Source organism: Symphalangus syndactylus, chromosome 17 (assembly GCF_028878055.3).
Source record: "Symphalangus syndactylus isolate Jambi chromosome 17, NHGRI_mSymSyn1-v2.1_pri, whole genome shotgun sequence".
Lineage (NCBI taxonomy): Eukaryota > Metazoa > Chordata > Mammalia > Primates > Hylobatidae > Symphalangus > Symphalangus syndactylus.
In genome coordinates this window covers 26595111-26610682 of record NC_072439.2, presented here as the reverse complement: position 1 = coordinate 26610682, position 15572 = coordinate 26595111, and the positions used below count along the sequence as shown (strand labels likewise).

Below are 15572 nucleotides of genomic sequence, written 5' to 3'. Positions count from 1 at the left end.
AAAGCTAGAATTATCAAATACCCAATTGTTTCATGACAATTAAACATTTTAAAGTTATATTTAGACTGCACGTGCAGAGTGTATGTTAGCTTACAAAGGAAATAAACCTCTTACTTTATTCAAATGAACATCACCAAGTTAATTTTGAGTGGATAGCTAATGAGATTACATGGATAAGATTTTTTTTTAAAGGCCATCACCCTGGGTCAAGCCAATATATATTTTCCCATAACAATTATCTTCTTAATGGGTATTGCTTTGTAGTAAATTACTTGCCTGAGACCCATGACATAGGTCAGTAGTAGCAATATAAATGTTAGAACAGTTGCTTTGAGTAAGTAATGAAAGATATGTTTCATTCTGTATATGTTGTTTTGTGGTACAAAGAGCTTATAATCTACAACTTTATATTCATACAACTGAATCGAGACACTTTGCATTTTTCCTTAAGTTTAACAGTTTCTTAACTTTGATTCCATAGAGACAATTTACCTTAGAGACAAAGGCTTTTTCTATATTAAGAGTGGGACATATTTCCTACAGAGAGTATGTGACTTACCTGTGAAGCTTTACAATAAAAGTTATATAATAATAAAAATGATGATGATGATAGTTAATCTTTTTTGATCACTTACATTTCTTGGAGTAATATTCAGTTAAGAATTTGTAGGTAAAACTAAGTATATCATAACATTCATCTTTAAAAATTCCAGAATATATTTTTACAAAGATGCTAAGATGAAATTATCTGATACTTGAAGTCAAACAAAGTTACATTACAAAACTGTTAAAAACTTGGGTTAGTGTGTGACACCCGGTAATTCGCTGAACTTCTATGAGACTGACCCAACACAGAGATTAGTCTGTGCCATTTGTATATATTTACTTATATTCACTTACTGAATAGAGATGAGGTAGCTACTTTTATTAACCTCATTTTAAAGATGAGGAAACCGAGTTTTAAAAGGCTCTAATAACTTGCCTAAGGTCCCAGAGATAGGACTAGAACACATGCAGTTCGGCTCCATGGCAAGTTCTAACCAAGACGTAGATCACTTCAAATGACCCAGCCTGCAGAGTATTCAGTTTAAAACTCTGGTGTTTATCCATTTGATTCTGTGTTGAAGTAGCATGAGTAAATTCCACCATAAAGTAATGGTTCTCACCCATAAGAGGTGTTTTGGGTGGTGATCCCTAGGGTCTGAAAAGTGTCTCTCTCCATGGCCAGGTATGTAGGCAGCATGATAACTCAGAAAATAGAGCTCACCAAATGGCCTCTGATGGTGAAAATGGCAAGGAAACTCCTTGGAGTAACATTTAGTTAAAAACGTGTAAGGAAAATTAAGTACTCAGAATTTTCTATCTAAATTCCAGAATACTTTTTTTTTTTTTGCAAAAAATGCTATAATGAAATTATCATGATAACTTGGAGTGAAACAATGAAAGTTCAATGGTGAAACTGTGACAAACTTGAGTTAGTGTGTGATATGGAGAAATCTGCTAATCTTCTATGAGACTTTAATAATCTCTCGTCTTTTGTGTGTGTGTATGTGTGTGTGTGACAAGGTCTCACTCTTGTCACCCAGGCTGAAGTGCAGTGGTGCAATCTTGGCTCACTGCAGCCTTGACTTCCAGAGCTCACGTGATCCTCCCATTTTAGCCTATCAAGTAGCCTGAACTACAGGCGTGTGCCACCACGGTCAGCTAATTTTATGTATTCTTAGTAGACAGGGTTTTGCCATGTTGCCCAGGCTGGTTTTGAACCCCTGGGCTCAAGCAATCTGCCTGCCTTGGCTTCCCAAAGTTCTGGGATTCCAGGTATGAGCCGCCATGCCTGGCTCCTCATCTCTTATTTAGGAGATTGAAATGGATACAAAGGTCCTTTCAGTGTTAAAAATTTGTTATGTTATTTAAATTTTTCTCAACGACTGGAAAATGCCATTCTAGTTAAAACACATTTTAAAATCCTATGACTTATAAAATTATACTTGAAACCAAAACACCATAAGTCAAATTTAGTTTTGTTTTAAAGCATGCAATGCTTTACACTTGAAATTTTTGACTAAAATTTCATCAGGACTAATTCTAAATCTAGGGAGAAGTTTGAAATGAAGAGAAATGCAGTTTAAAATATATTTTCATTTTACCTGAAAAATAATAAACTATTTTAAAAAATAAAATGATCAAATTGGAATGTAATAATGTACTCATAATTCCTTGGATAGGCATATTGTTTAGAGAATGTCTGTCTGTTTGGAACTCAATTGGACATTTGAGTCAGATACAACTCCTCAAACAATATGAACATTTTTAGATATTTCATGAATGAGTATTTAGGTTTCTATGGCAAGCCAAACAAAGATCAGTCCAAATCATCTGAAAAATACAGCAAGGCACAATTCACCTTCTTTCTCTTTGAGTAAACTGTCACTTAAAATAAATGCTGCATCTTGATACTGTCAAATAATTTTATTCATTTTTGCACCAATGTGTCTTCACTGAGAAATGTAAGTATTCCATCACTGTCCAAAGATTAGTAACTGCTAGTAAAAAAATTAAGAGAAATATTTAAATTACAAGGCATGATAGTAACTTTGTTCTGGTGTTTTCCCTAAATATACTGTACTAATATTCAATTTTTAAAACCCTTTAAAAAGAAACACTTTATATTTTTATGCTTCCATAAAATTAAGGATTATGTGGATTCTTAATGGGGGCTTACTAGTATATATTTTATTCTTTTGCTATATCTGCACTAATACATTTCAGAGTCTGTTTAAGAAATAAAACAAAAAAAGTTATTTTTCTCTCTCACATTCAGCAGAAAATATTAAAATAAGAAAATCCTAAGGATACTTATTGGATAATCTAACACCACTTCTTGGAAGAAATTACTTTATACATCCTTAAGGATTCCATTAATCATCATTAACTAGATTAGGATTGGAAGGAGAAATGATCCAGAATCAACTACTAAATTCAGAAGTATTTTTGAGGGTCTCCGAATGCCTTTCACACTATGTATCATTCTGGTAGGGTTTATAGGAAATTGCCTTTGATATTCCATTTTACCGAGGGTGGTGGGGAAGTCCATTTGAAAAGACATGAATATAAAGTCACTGAACAGTGCCTTTGTAATTGGCTTTCCGTGCAACCTGAGGAAAATGTCTTAATCTCTATTTTCCAACAAGAAATTAATTATTAACTCACGTATCCATCCACATGTGTTAAACATTTATTAATAATTGTGGTCTATTTCTGTCACAGAATGCTCTGTGGGTTAATCACTAGCCTGGGGCTTAAGAAGGTGTGGATGGGAGTTATACGTGGAAGAAAGCCCACTCGGGAGAAGATGAAGATGAATCACCAGGAGGGCTTGCTGGCAGCCTATAAGGCCTCACTGGGTGGGGTTAACCTAGTGATGCCATCAGGTCCAGCATCTGGTCCTCAGCATTGCATGCTTTAAAACAAAACTTTTTAGCAGCATGATTTATAGTCCTTTGGGTATATACCCAGTAATGGGATGGCTGGGTCAAATGGTATTTCTAGTTCTAGATCCCTGAGGAATCGCCACACTGACTTCCACAATGGTTGAACTAGTTTACAGTCCCACCAACAGTGTAAAAGTGTTCCTATTTCTCCACATCCTCTCCAGCACCTGTTGTTTCCTGATTTTTTAATCATGGCCATTCTAACTGGTGTGAGATGGTATCTCACTGTGGTTTTGATTTGCATTTCTCTGATGGCCAGTGATGCACACGTATGTTTATTGCGGCACTATTCACAATAGCAAAGAGTTGGAACCAACCCAAATGTCCAACAACGATAGACTGGATTAAGAAAATGTGGCACATATACACCATGGAATACTATGCAGCCATAAAAAATGATGAGTTCGTGTCCTTTGTGGGGACATGGATGAAACTGGAAAACATCATTCTCAGTAAACTATCACAAGGACAAAAAACCAAACACCGCATGTTCTCACTCATAGGTGGGAATTGAACAATGAGAACTCATGGACACAGGAAGGGGAACATCACACTCCGGGGACTGTTGTGGGGTGGGGGGAGGGGGGAGGGACAGCATTAGGAGATACACCTAATGCTAAATGACAAGTTAATGGGTGCAGGAAATCAACATGGCACATGGATACATATGTAACAAAACTGCACATTGTGCACATGTACCCTAAAACCCTAAAGTATAATAATAATAAAAAAAAATAAAAATAAAAATAAAAAAAAAAATAAATAAATAAATAAATAAATAAAACAAAACTTTTTATCAGCAGTTGGTTACCAGTCTCTGGCTGATGGATTAATGTTAACCAAACCTCACTGCAGACTTCTTTGTAAACCAGAATACAATGAATTTGTTCACAGAAAAGTGAGCAGTCTTTTTTCAGTGACCAAAATGATCAATGATACTACTCAAAGCATCCCGAAAGAATAATCAGAACATGGCTGTCCTGACAAGGAATAAGGCAAAAGGAGGCAAGTATTCCTGAGGAGGATCTGACTAACAAATGTGCTGACCTTACAGCAAAGAACATGCTCTACAATTCTCCTGTTCCCAAAATTGAGACACTGCTTCATTTTCTTTGCTTGTCCTCAACTTCTGGATTGATACTTTCTTCTTCTTTTTTTTTCTTTTTTTTTTTTTTTTTGAGACAGTCTTGTTCTGTCACCCAGGCTGGAGTGCAGTGGCACTATCTCAGCTGACTGCAGCCTTCGCCTCCCAGGCACAAGCGATTCTCATGCCTCAGCCTCCTGAGTAGCTGAGATTTCAGGCGTGCACCAGCTAATTTCTGTATTTTTTTAGTAGAGACAGGGCTTCACCATGTTGGCCAGGCTGGTCTGGAACTCCTAACCTCAAGTGATCTGTCTGCCTCGGCCTCCCATTACAGGCATGAGCCACTGTGCCTGGCCCTGATACTTTCTTACTTAGATATAAATATTTCACATTGAGCCAAGTTAGTTGTCCTTAATCAACTAACTTGTTCCGGGGCTCAGAGACATTCTATCTACTCCCATCATGTGCTGATTTAAGTAGTTTATCTCTCAGAGGACAACGTTGTGACTCCTACCTCTAAATTCTCTGGGGCATCTCACTCTGCCTTCACATACTGTCTATAAAAGTTCTCAGCATGTCATGGGAGAAAGTTCAAAGTATGATTTTTCTAGAATATTTGAAGAATACCAAAATATAAAAAACTATAATTCAGAGCATAAAATTTTGTCAAAATAACCAATGAATATAAATAAAAGTTTCTCTAAATTTGCTAAAACACTTAAATCATAAGTTAAGATAGTAATACAAAATATCTGTATTTAGGTTGAGTAATAGTTTTTGAACATTTCAGTGATGGGCTTCAGAATCACAGGTATACTAGTGCTATTATTACCTGTGACTTTTTCTCTTAGCTGAATTACAAAGTAAAATCTTAGTCAAATAAACCAAATGGTTCTGCACATTTGACTGGCGCAGGACTCATGATTATTGTCTTAGATTCCTTCTGTCAAGCAAAGTCCTAAGATCCTCTAATCCAGAAACAGCAAGGGTCTTGTAAGAAAAGGAAGGAAAAAATTACTAGATCTCATTTGGGATTTCTCTGACTCCTGGCTGTTCTGGCCACCTTCTGCCTGCCCTTGAAACTCCCCCAGCTTTATCTACAGATCATATTGGACTTGCCTTTGCATTTCTGCTTGAGGTTTGTCATATTCTTCTACTCTTTAATCTTAGCTCGAATTCACAGTACTGTGGGTTCTGTTGCATCTCCATCACAGCTTCTCCTTAGGTTTAACTTCTGAGCCATCTCACTGGATTCAACTCAGGGCCAGCTGACCAAGGTTCCCCTGTATTCATGCTCCAGCCCTTCCCCTTCTTACTGGACTGGAGATCTGGCTTGGATGCCTCCTTTCCTGCTTGGATTTAACTCTATCTGATCCAGAGGGTTATGATCTGTAGGTTCCAAAATGTATTCAATTGTGGTCCAACATAATCTTCAAGGAGTTGGGTCTCCAGCGACTTTGCATTGAGTACTACGTGATGCATTTAGAGGCAAGGCAGCTTCTTCCTATATACCTTCCTGTAAGTTCCCAAGTGAGTTATTTCTTTAAGAGGAGAAAATAAATTACAAAATGTGTAACATTCCTGCTGTACATGCCTCTTGGGCAGGCCACTCGTGTGATGGCTGTTTTCTTTTCCATACCCCTCACATGATTAGGCCAGGAAGACAGGTAGGTGTCTAGCTTTCTCTTTAGTATTGCCTCCAGACCATTATCTTTCCCCTCTTTATAAAAACATACAACTTTAAATTTCATGTCATCAGAGTATACTACCTATGACCTCTCCCTGTTGCAATAAAGAATCTACCATCCCCTAGGTCACTTCCCCTCATCCCTTGAATATTTAACTTCAAGATCATCATCTTATCTTCAGCACTGCTTCTCCTGTCTTAACTATTGGTGATTTAAACAATTTTTAAAAAATTTTTAACTGTTTTTGAGACAGGGTGTTGCTCTGTTGCCCCAGGCTAGAGTGCAGTGGCATGATCTTGGCTCACTGCAGCCTCTGCCTCCCAGGTTCAAGCGATTTTCATGTCTTGGCCTCCCACGTAGCAGGGATTACAGCTTGTGCACCATGCCTGGCTAAGTTTTGTATTTTTTAGTAGAGATGGGGTTTCGCCATGTTGGCCAGGCTGGTCTCCAACTCCTTGCTTCAAGTGATCTGCCTGCCTCGGCCTCCTAAAGTTCTGGGATTACAGGTGTGAGACACCACACCTGGTCCTCTTGGTGATATTAATATATGCAAAGATGATTCTTCTATCATTTTGACTGGATAGGCCCTGGACTACCTGCCCTGCAATGATCTTTTGTTCCTCTCTCAGTCTCTCACTGATGGTCATCACAGATCCTGGCATGACCAATAACTACAACACCTCCATAATCTCAATTTAAAACATCGCACTTTCTTTTTTTCTTTTTTCTTTTTTTTTTTTTGAGACGGAGTCTCACTCGGTTGCTCAGGCTGGAGTGCAGTAGTGCAATCTCGGTTCACTGCAAGCTCCATCTCCTGGGTTCACGCCATTCTCCTGCCTCAGCCTCCCGAGTAGCTGGGACTACAGGTGCCCGCTACCATGCCTGGCTAATTTTTTGTATTTTTAGTAGAGATGGGGTTTTACCGTGTTAGCCAGGATGGTCTTGATCTCCTGACCTCGTGATCTGCCTGCTTCAGCCTTTCTATCATCTACAATCTTTCCAGCGTATACCTGCTAGCACTTCAATTACAAAATCATTGGACTTACCTTGAGAGCCTCAGTTCATTTATCCTATCCTATTTGGATAGCATAAGATCTTTATTTTATCTCCTTTTTTAGAAGGAACTCCATGGTCAAGGATTGTAATTATTCATCATGCACACTCTTAACACCACTAGGCTCCTTTTTATTTTGTTATGATCATACTCATTTGGCTAAAATATAACCCTAGGTAGTTCCAATTCTCCATTACTCTTTGTCTGCATTTTAGCAGCTGAATATGGCTAGAAAAGCATACAATCATGCCTATTGATCTAATTTTAAATTTATGATCCCAAATCTCATGTATACTGTTTGGCAATCAATCCATATTCTTCGGCTTTATTCACTCCCTTACTCTACTAGATAACTATTTCACATTAGTTCTTTTCTCAAACCTCCAATATATCTAGCTCACTCCCAAATTATGACTTTGCTGCAAGTTCACTAAGAAATATGAAGCAACAGATTCCAAATTTCCTCTATCACATCTAATCCCTTACCTGCAACTGGTTTATATCCTCTGCCTTCTCTTCTACTATGGATGAACTATTTACTCTCTCTCTCTCTCTCTTTCACTCTTTCTCTGTCTTATCTCTACTGCATAATTCTCATTAGCATGCAACAATTTAATTTCCCCATCTTAAAAAAAAGTTCTCTTTCCCTTGACTCCACTTTCTTTTCCATCTACTACCCCATTTTCTCTCTTCTGTTTACAGTAAAACTTTTAAAAAATAGTTGGCTATAACTTGCTGCCTCCAATTTCCTTCTTCTTTTTTTTTTTTTTTTTTTGAGACAGTCTCACTGTATTGCCCAGGCTGGAGTGCAGTGATGCCATCTCAGCTCACTGCAATCTCCGCCTCCTGGGCTCAAGAGATTCTTCTGCTTCAGCCTCCTGAGTAGCTGAGACTAGAGGCACCCACCACCATGCCCAGCTAATTTTTGTATTTTCAGTAGAGACGGGATTTCACAATGTTGGCCAGGCTGGCCTCGAACTCCTGGCCTCAGGTGATCCCAAAGTGCTGCCTCGGCCTCCCAAAGTGCTGGGATTACAGATGAGAGCCACTCCCATTATTGTTAATTCTACTCCTTTCAGATTTTTGCTTCCACCATTCCATCATAATCTTCTCTTATCTTTGACAAATGGTATTGGGAAAACTGTGTATCCAGAAACAAAAGAATGAAGTTGGATCCTTACTCTACACCATATACCAAAAATGGATTAACTCAAAATGGTTTAAAGGCTGAAATGCAAGACATAGAACTATAAAACTTTTTTAAAAAGTAGGGAAATATATATGACATCAGATTTGATGGTGATTTCTTGGCTATGACACCAAAAGCACAGACAGCTAAAAAATAAATAAATTGGACTACATCAAAATTAGAAACTTCTGTGCATCAAAAATAATCAACAGAGTGAAAAGCAACCTGTAGAATGGGAGAAAATATTTGCAAATCATATATCTGATAAGGGGTTAATATCTAGAATATATAAAGAACTCTTACAGGCCAACAACAACAAAAACAAATAACCTAATAAATAACTCTCAGATATTTAAAAATGGCTAAAGGGCTTGAATTGAGCTTTCTCCAAAGAATATATACAAATGGAGAAGAAGCATGTGAAAAAATACTCAACATCACCAATGAGTAGGAAAATGCAAATTAAAACCAAATTAAAATTAGACATCATCTTACAACCATTAGGACAGCTACCACAAAAACAAAGAAACAGAAAATAACAAGTGTTGGCAAAGATGTGGAAAAATTGGAACCCTTGTTCACTGTTGATGGGAATATAAAATGGCACAGCCACTATGGAAAACAGTACAGCAATTTTTCAAAAAATTAAAAATAGAATTATCATATCACTGAGCAAACTCACTTCTGGGTATATGTTCAAAAGAATTAAAAGCAGATTCTCCAAGAGATATTTGCACACTCATGTTCATAGAAGCATTATTTACAATAGACAGAAGTCGAAGGCAACCTAGTGTACATTGATGAATGAATGGATAAACAAAATACGGTACATGTATACAATGGAATACTATTCAACCCTAAGAAAGAAGAAAATTCTGGGAGGGTGCAGTGGCTTATGCCTGTAATCCCAGCACATTGGGAGGTTGAGGTGAGTGGATCATTTGAGGTGTGGAGTTTGAAACCAGCCTGACCAACATGGTGAAACCCCAACTCTACTAAAAAATACAAAATTAGCTAGGCATGATGGCACATGCTTGTAAACCCAGCTACTCGGGAGGCTGAGGCAGGAGAATAGACTGAACCCAGGAGACAGATGTTGCAGTGAGCCGAGATCATGTCATTGCATTCCAGCCTGGGCAACGAGAGTAAAACTCCATCTCAAAGAAAAAAAAAGAAGAAAGAAAGAGGAAGGAAGGAAGGAAGGAAGGAAGGAAGGAAGGAAGGAAGGAAGGAAGGAAGGAAAGAAAGAAAATTCTGACACATAGGACAACATGGATAAACCTGAAGGATATTATGTTAAAAAAAAATCGTCACAGAAAGACAAATAGTGCATGATTCCACTTATATAAGGTATCCAGAGTAGTCAAATTCATGGAAATAGAAAGTATATTGGTAGTTCCTAGGGATTGGGAGAAGGAAAAAAAGGAGAAACTGTTGTTTCATAGGCAAAGAGTTTCAGTTTTGCAAACTGAAAAAATTCTGAAGGTTGGTTGTACAACAATGTGAATATACTTAACACTTCTGAACTGTACACTTAAAATGGTTAAGATTGTAAATTTTATGTTATGTGCATTTTACTATAATTAAAAATAAAAACTAAAAAGAATATTCTCTATCAAGGTCACTAATGACTTACATATTGTTAAATGCAATGATTAATTTTAAGTCCTCATCTTACTGAAGTATTAGCAGCATTTGATACAGTTGATTGCTCTCTTCTTTATTTGCTTTTCTCATTTGGCTTCTGACTACGAGCCTGGTTTCCCCTTATTTCTCTTCTTAGTCTTTGTTCTCTTTCCCTTACCACTAAATGCTGGAGTTACTCAAGACTCTGTCTTTGATCTTTTCCATTCTTGGCTCTCTCTTTCATTGATTACATCCAATCTCAAGACTTAAAATACCATCTCTGTGCTAAGGAGTCTAAATTTTTATCACTATCTCCTCTTTCACCTCTGACTAGCAATTGTATTTTCAATATCTCCATTTGTATGCCTACTTGATATGTCAACCTTAAGATATCAAAAATGAAAAAAAAACTTGAGCTTATCTTTTATTTTCTTTCACATCATGTATCTTACCTGTACGCAAGTTTTGTTGGCTTTACCATAAAAAAAAAAAAAACCAGAATCCAGTGACTTATAATCTCCATTGTGGTCAATCTGATCCAAATCACTCTATTTCTTGTGTAGATTGTTTCAATCATCTCTTGGATGATTTACTCTAACATGGTAGCCAGAATGATGCTGTTGAAGAACCCTGACTTGTTCACTCTTGCACTCGCTAGATGACTATTTCATACCTGCATCTTTTTCTTCGTACATCCAATACCCCCTCCCACATCATAACCCTCTACTGATGACCTTGCATTAATAATGCCACCCTATCTTCCAAAAACTCTTTAATGGCTTTCCATCTCACTCAGAATAAAAGTCAAAGTCCTTACAAAGACCTACAAAGCCCATTATCCATCTGACTTCATCTTCTATAGGGTTTGACTTTACCTCCTTGTTTAATATACTCCAGCCACCCTGACTTTACCTCCTTGTTTAATATACTCCAGCCACCCTGCACACTTTTTAATTTCTTGAACATTCTAGACAAGCTCTATCTCAAGCTGTTTGCACTGGTTTTTCCTTCTATCTGAAATGCTTACCCCCAGATATCTGCATGGGTTCACACCCTTTCTTCTTTCAAGTCTGCTTGAAATATCTCTTTCTCAATGAGGCTTTCCCTGATTACCCTATTTAAAATTCCAACCTTCCCCCAAAACTTCATTTTTTCTTCTTTATTGTTCCTCATAGCACTTGTCACCATCTGACACACAACGTATTTTTCTTATTTTTTTTTTTAATGTCTCCTTCCTACTAGAATGTAAGATCAAGAAAGACAGGTATTTTTGTCTTTTGTTCACTACTCTGGACCCTGTGCCTAAACAGTCACTGCAACACAGTAATTCTCAACAAGTATTTGTTGAATGACTTCATAAACATTTGCCATTCAGTAACCAGTGTAAGGCAGCATAATGTTTTATATTATTTTACCTTAGAAATGTCACCCTGGAAGGATCACTGGAAGCATACCATGTTTACTGTTTATTCTGCATAAAAAATCAGCATTTATGTTGACTTAAACTCTCTAATACCATTAAATAATTTTTTGAAGGCAAAGTCTATGTCTCTTACCTCTCCATTAATAAGGTTGTACCTGCACTGAGAGACCCCATTTTTCCCTTGTGCTGAGGACATAGAGCATACTGAAATACTTTTCTATTCTTTGAAAAAGGATTCTCCACAATCTCTTAGTCTTGAGTCCCCTATGTTTTTTTTAAAGCACCTTCTTAATAAGCTCTTTCTAAATTAAGCCCAACCATTCTTTCAACAAATGTTTATAGAGTTAGATTACCTTAGGCACTGTCATATAAACACAGAAGTGGATTCTGCCCTCAAGTAGCTTATAGTCCAGGAAATGGGATATCTACATATTAGAGAAAAACACAATATCATAATACAATGCAGCCAGCATATAGTAAGTATTTTGAGGTATGTAGAGGGCCCTATCACTGGCTGCAAAGCAGAGCATCTTCCCTTAAAGTAGCCAATAATAAGAAAGGAATAGAGAGTTTGAAAATAGGGTGAGAATTTGTGGCAACTGTTAAAAGAATAACGGTTGTGGCTGTTCAGAGCCCTCATGAAAAACCAGATTAAATTGAAATGGGCAACGCATGGTTAGTTAATAAATCAGATTTAGAATATGCCAGTTCAAAGCAAATGTTAGCGTTAGATAAATGTAGATCACAGGAAAGAAAAAAAAGAAGTATAATAAATCTAATATGTCCCACTTACTTTGTAGAGGCATATTTTGTAGGTGGAGTTCAATTTTGAAGCTTAGTGACTTAGCACTGTAATTTGTAAGATGCATATTTCTCTGAATTGGTAGCCATACTTCATGAAAGTAGGGCCATTTAAGATTTATTTGGATGCAGCCTTTAGATAACAACATTGTATTTTCTTTCACACCACTCCCAGCAGGCATGTGCTGTGGCTGTTGTTGATTGAGGACCACAATTCTAGCCACAGGAGATTATCTTCATCATTTTATTTCTCAGGGATTGGCAAACTATTCCTGAAGACAAAAATCCAGCCAGCTGCCTGATTTTATAAATAAAGTTTTATTGGAAGACTGCCATGCCCCCCATTCATTTACATAATATCAATGCTGCTTCTGCATTACAACAGCAGAGTTGAACAGTTGCAACGGAAACTGCAGACCATATGGCTCACAAAGCCTACTATATTTACTATCTGATTCATTACAAAAAAGACCTATCAAATCCTGGTCTATTATCTCCATTATGCTATTGACTCTTCACTGGGGACTCAACTGAAGATTAGAGAAACTCAAAAAGTGTAGGGAACAATAATCAGTGGAACCTCAGTTATTTTGAGTTTTTTTACCATTTGACTTATTTAAAACATCCTGAATTTTACCTGTACTAATTTTAAACAAATTAATATTGCCCTTTTTAGCCACATGGAAAGACAGCTATGGTGCAGTGAAAATAGCACTTGAAATAAATGTTGAAGATCTGGATTCAGGTTCTCCACTGTCAATTACTAGCTTTGTAACCTTGGACAAGTCACTCAAAAATCAAAGCCTGTGAAGCCAGAGATTAAAATAAGGGGAGAGCTATTTTGTACAACTAGCTGTAAAGATCAAAAGAGATAATAAAAGTAAAGGAGCTTTAGAAATTAAATAGTTACATCATTATCAGACATTGTTTATAATTCTAAGAATGTGTACAGCATATTTGTTAGGAAAGCAGGTTTTGTTGTTAGATTGATTTGAATAATACATTGTTATAAATATTAATTGAGATAATTTTTGTAAAGCAGATAGCACAATGCCTGGCCACATCAGCTCTTCTGTATTTTATTACCATCATTATTATGAAATAACTAGCATTTGTCTTTCATAGATATTAATTTTTTTAATGCTCTCAGCTGTTAGCCAATCTTTGAATGTTCTAATACTGGTTAATAAAAGAGGAAGACCATTCAGTATCCAGGGCAAACAATCACATTCCAGAGTTTGTGTACATGTGCTTCAACTGACTACCATTCCCAATACTAAAGGTTATCATTTAAGTCTCTTGAATCTTAATTTAATCTTCTTTCCACTGTTATCGTGTTTTATCCATTTTTACTGGTGTTTATTTTTATGTGCACAATACATTTCTGTTTATTATTTCCTATCTCCCACTGCTTTCCATTAATATATGGGAAAATGAGTAAGTAGATTTTTTTTCCCTCAGTACCCTATCCTACCACAATTCCTAAGTTAGCATGATATGAATATTACTCACTTTTAGCAAAACTAAGATGATAAAGGGCCACAAAAATCTTAAGTCCATTAATTTAGACAGAAAAAATATAAATATTAGCATTCTAATAACAGCCAAAGACAACATTTGAACACTTCTCTAGGAAAAGTTGCAAAATATAACATTAATTTAAAAATAGCTTTGGAATTTGTAATAAAGTGAAGACTAGAGTTATTAAGAAATTATTTTGATCTGATCATAAAAGTTAAGAAACCCAGGTAATTCTAATTGATAGCCAGGGCAGGACAAGGACTCTCTTCTCCCATTTCTGAAATATAACCTCCACTTCTTGCCACTAGTGACTCTCTATATCATGTTGCACTTTAAGGAGCCAGTGGATCTCCACTGCCTTCACCAGGAGAACTTGAAAAGTAATAGAGGCACTCCAGCCTGGGAGATAGAGCAAGATCCTGTCTCAGAAAATAAATGAATGAATGAATGAATGAGGCAATCTGGCCAACATTCCCAATTGACCTGATCTGACAAACACTAGCAACAACTCTATAAACAGACAAAAAGCTTTGTATTTTTTTTTTATTTTATTGAAGAACCAGGAAGATCTAGAAGTTTTATATGAGAGAGGAACAAATACTGAGATGCTAGCAAAACAAACAAACAAAAAAACTCTTCCAGGCTTAAAATTTTGAAGGAATGTATCATTTAACAAATGCTCCCTCCTCTACTGATCTGTCCGTTTCTTCTGGTGTCTTTTACCTGAGTTAGACAACTGAGCAATTAAAGGGAACAGCACAGTCTCTACAATAGGCCTCCCTCACTTCTAATACCAACTGCAAGTTCAGAGGATTCCCAGAATGACCCTCAAGTTAGATAACTTGCTAGAAAGACTCACAGAATTTACTGAATGCAATTTTCCTTACGGTTATGGCTTATGATTAGGAAAGACACAGATTAAAATCAGTTAAAGGAAGAAGCATTAGGGCAGATTCTGAGGTAGTACCAAATGTGGAGTTTGCATTGTCTTTGCTCTGTAGAGTCAGGACATGTTCCTTTCCTGAAAATATGAAATTGAAATGTGGCAATTTGCGTAGAGTATTGACAACCAGGGAAGTTTGCCTGAGCCTCTGTGCCCAGACCTCTCACTGGGGCTCCATCACATAGACATGATTGATTGATTGTCCATATGATTAATTTCTGTCTCCAGGTCAGCTCATACCATGTGACCCAAATCCCCCACCTTAAGTCACATTTTTACTATCTGGCTCAGCCAAAAGTCTCCATCCTAAATCACATTTTTATTATCTGGTGTTACCAGCCTCACTCTGAGATATAGATTGTGAGATCCAAGGCCCCTACGCAAACAAAGACACTTCTATCAGGCATGATAGTCTGAGAATTTAGAGATTACCTTACAAAAACAAAGGACAAAGGCCAGATGTCTTTTTGAACAAGGGTAAATACTTTCCTACACACCTATGACCTGCATGTAATCCCCTCCTCAAGTGTCTCTACTTTCTTTCAGAAACTACATCAAGCTTGCCTAACCCGTGGCCCATGGGCCTCATGTGGCCCAGGACAGCTTTGGATGCGACCCAACACAAATTCATAAGCTTTCTTAAAACATTATAAGTTTTTTTTTTTTAAAGCTCATCGCCTATTGTTAGTGTTTGTGAATTTATGTATGGCCCAAGACAATTCTTCCAGTGTGGCCCAGAGAAGCCCAAAGAT

General features: G+C 36.9%; 1 protein-coding gene across 2 annotated transcripts in view; it reads right to left on the bottom strand.

The window, feature by feature from the left end:
* The window catches only part of LOC129466899 (LINE-1 retrotransposable element ORF2 protein), a 258698-nt gene that overhangs the window by 17644 nt on the left and 225482 nt on the right, over positions 1-15572 (bottom strand). The gene's annotated exons all lie outside the window — the stretch shown is intronic.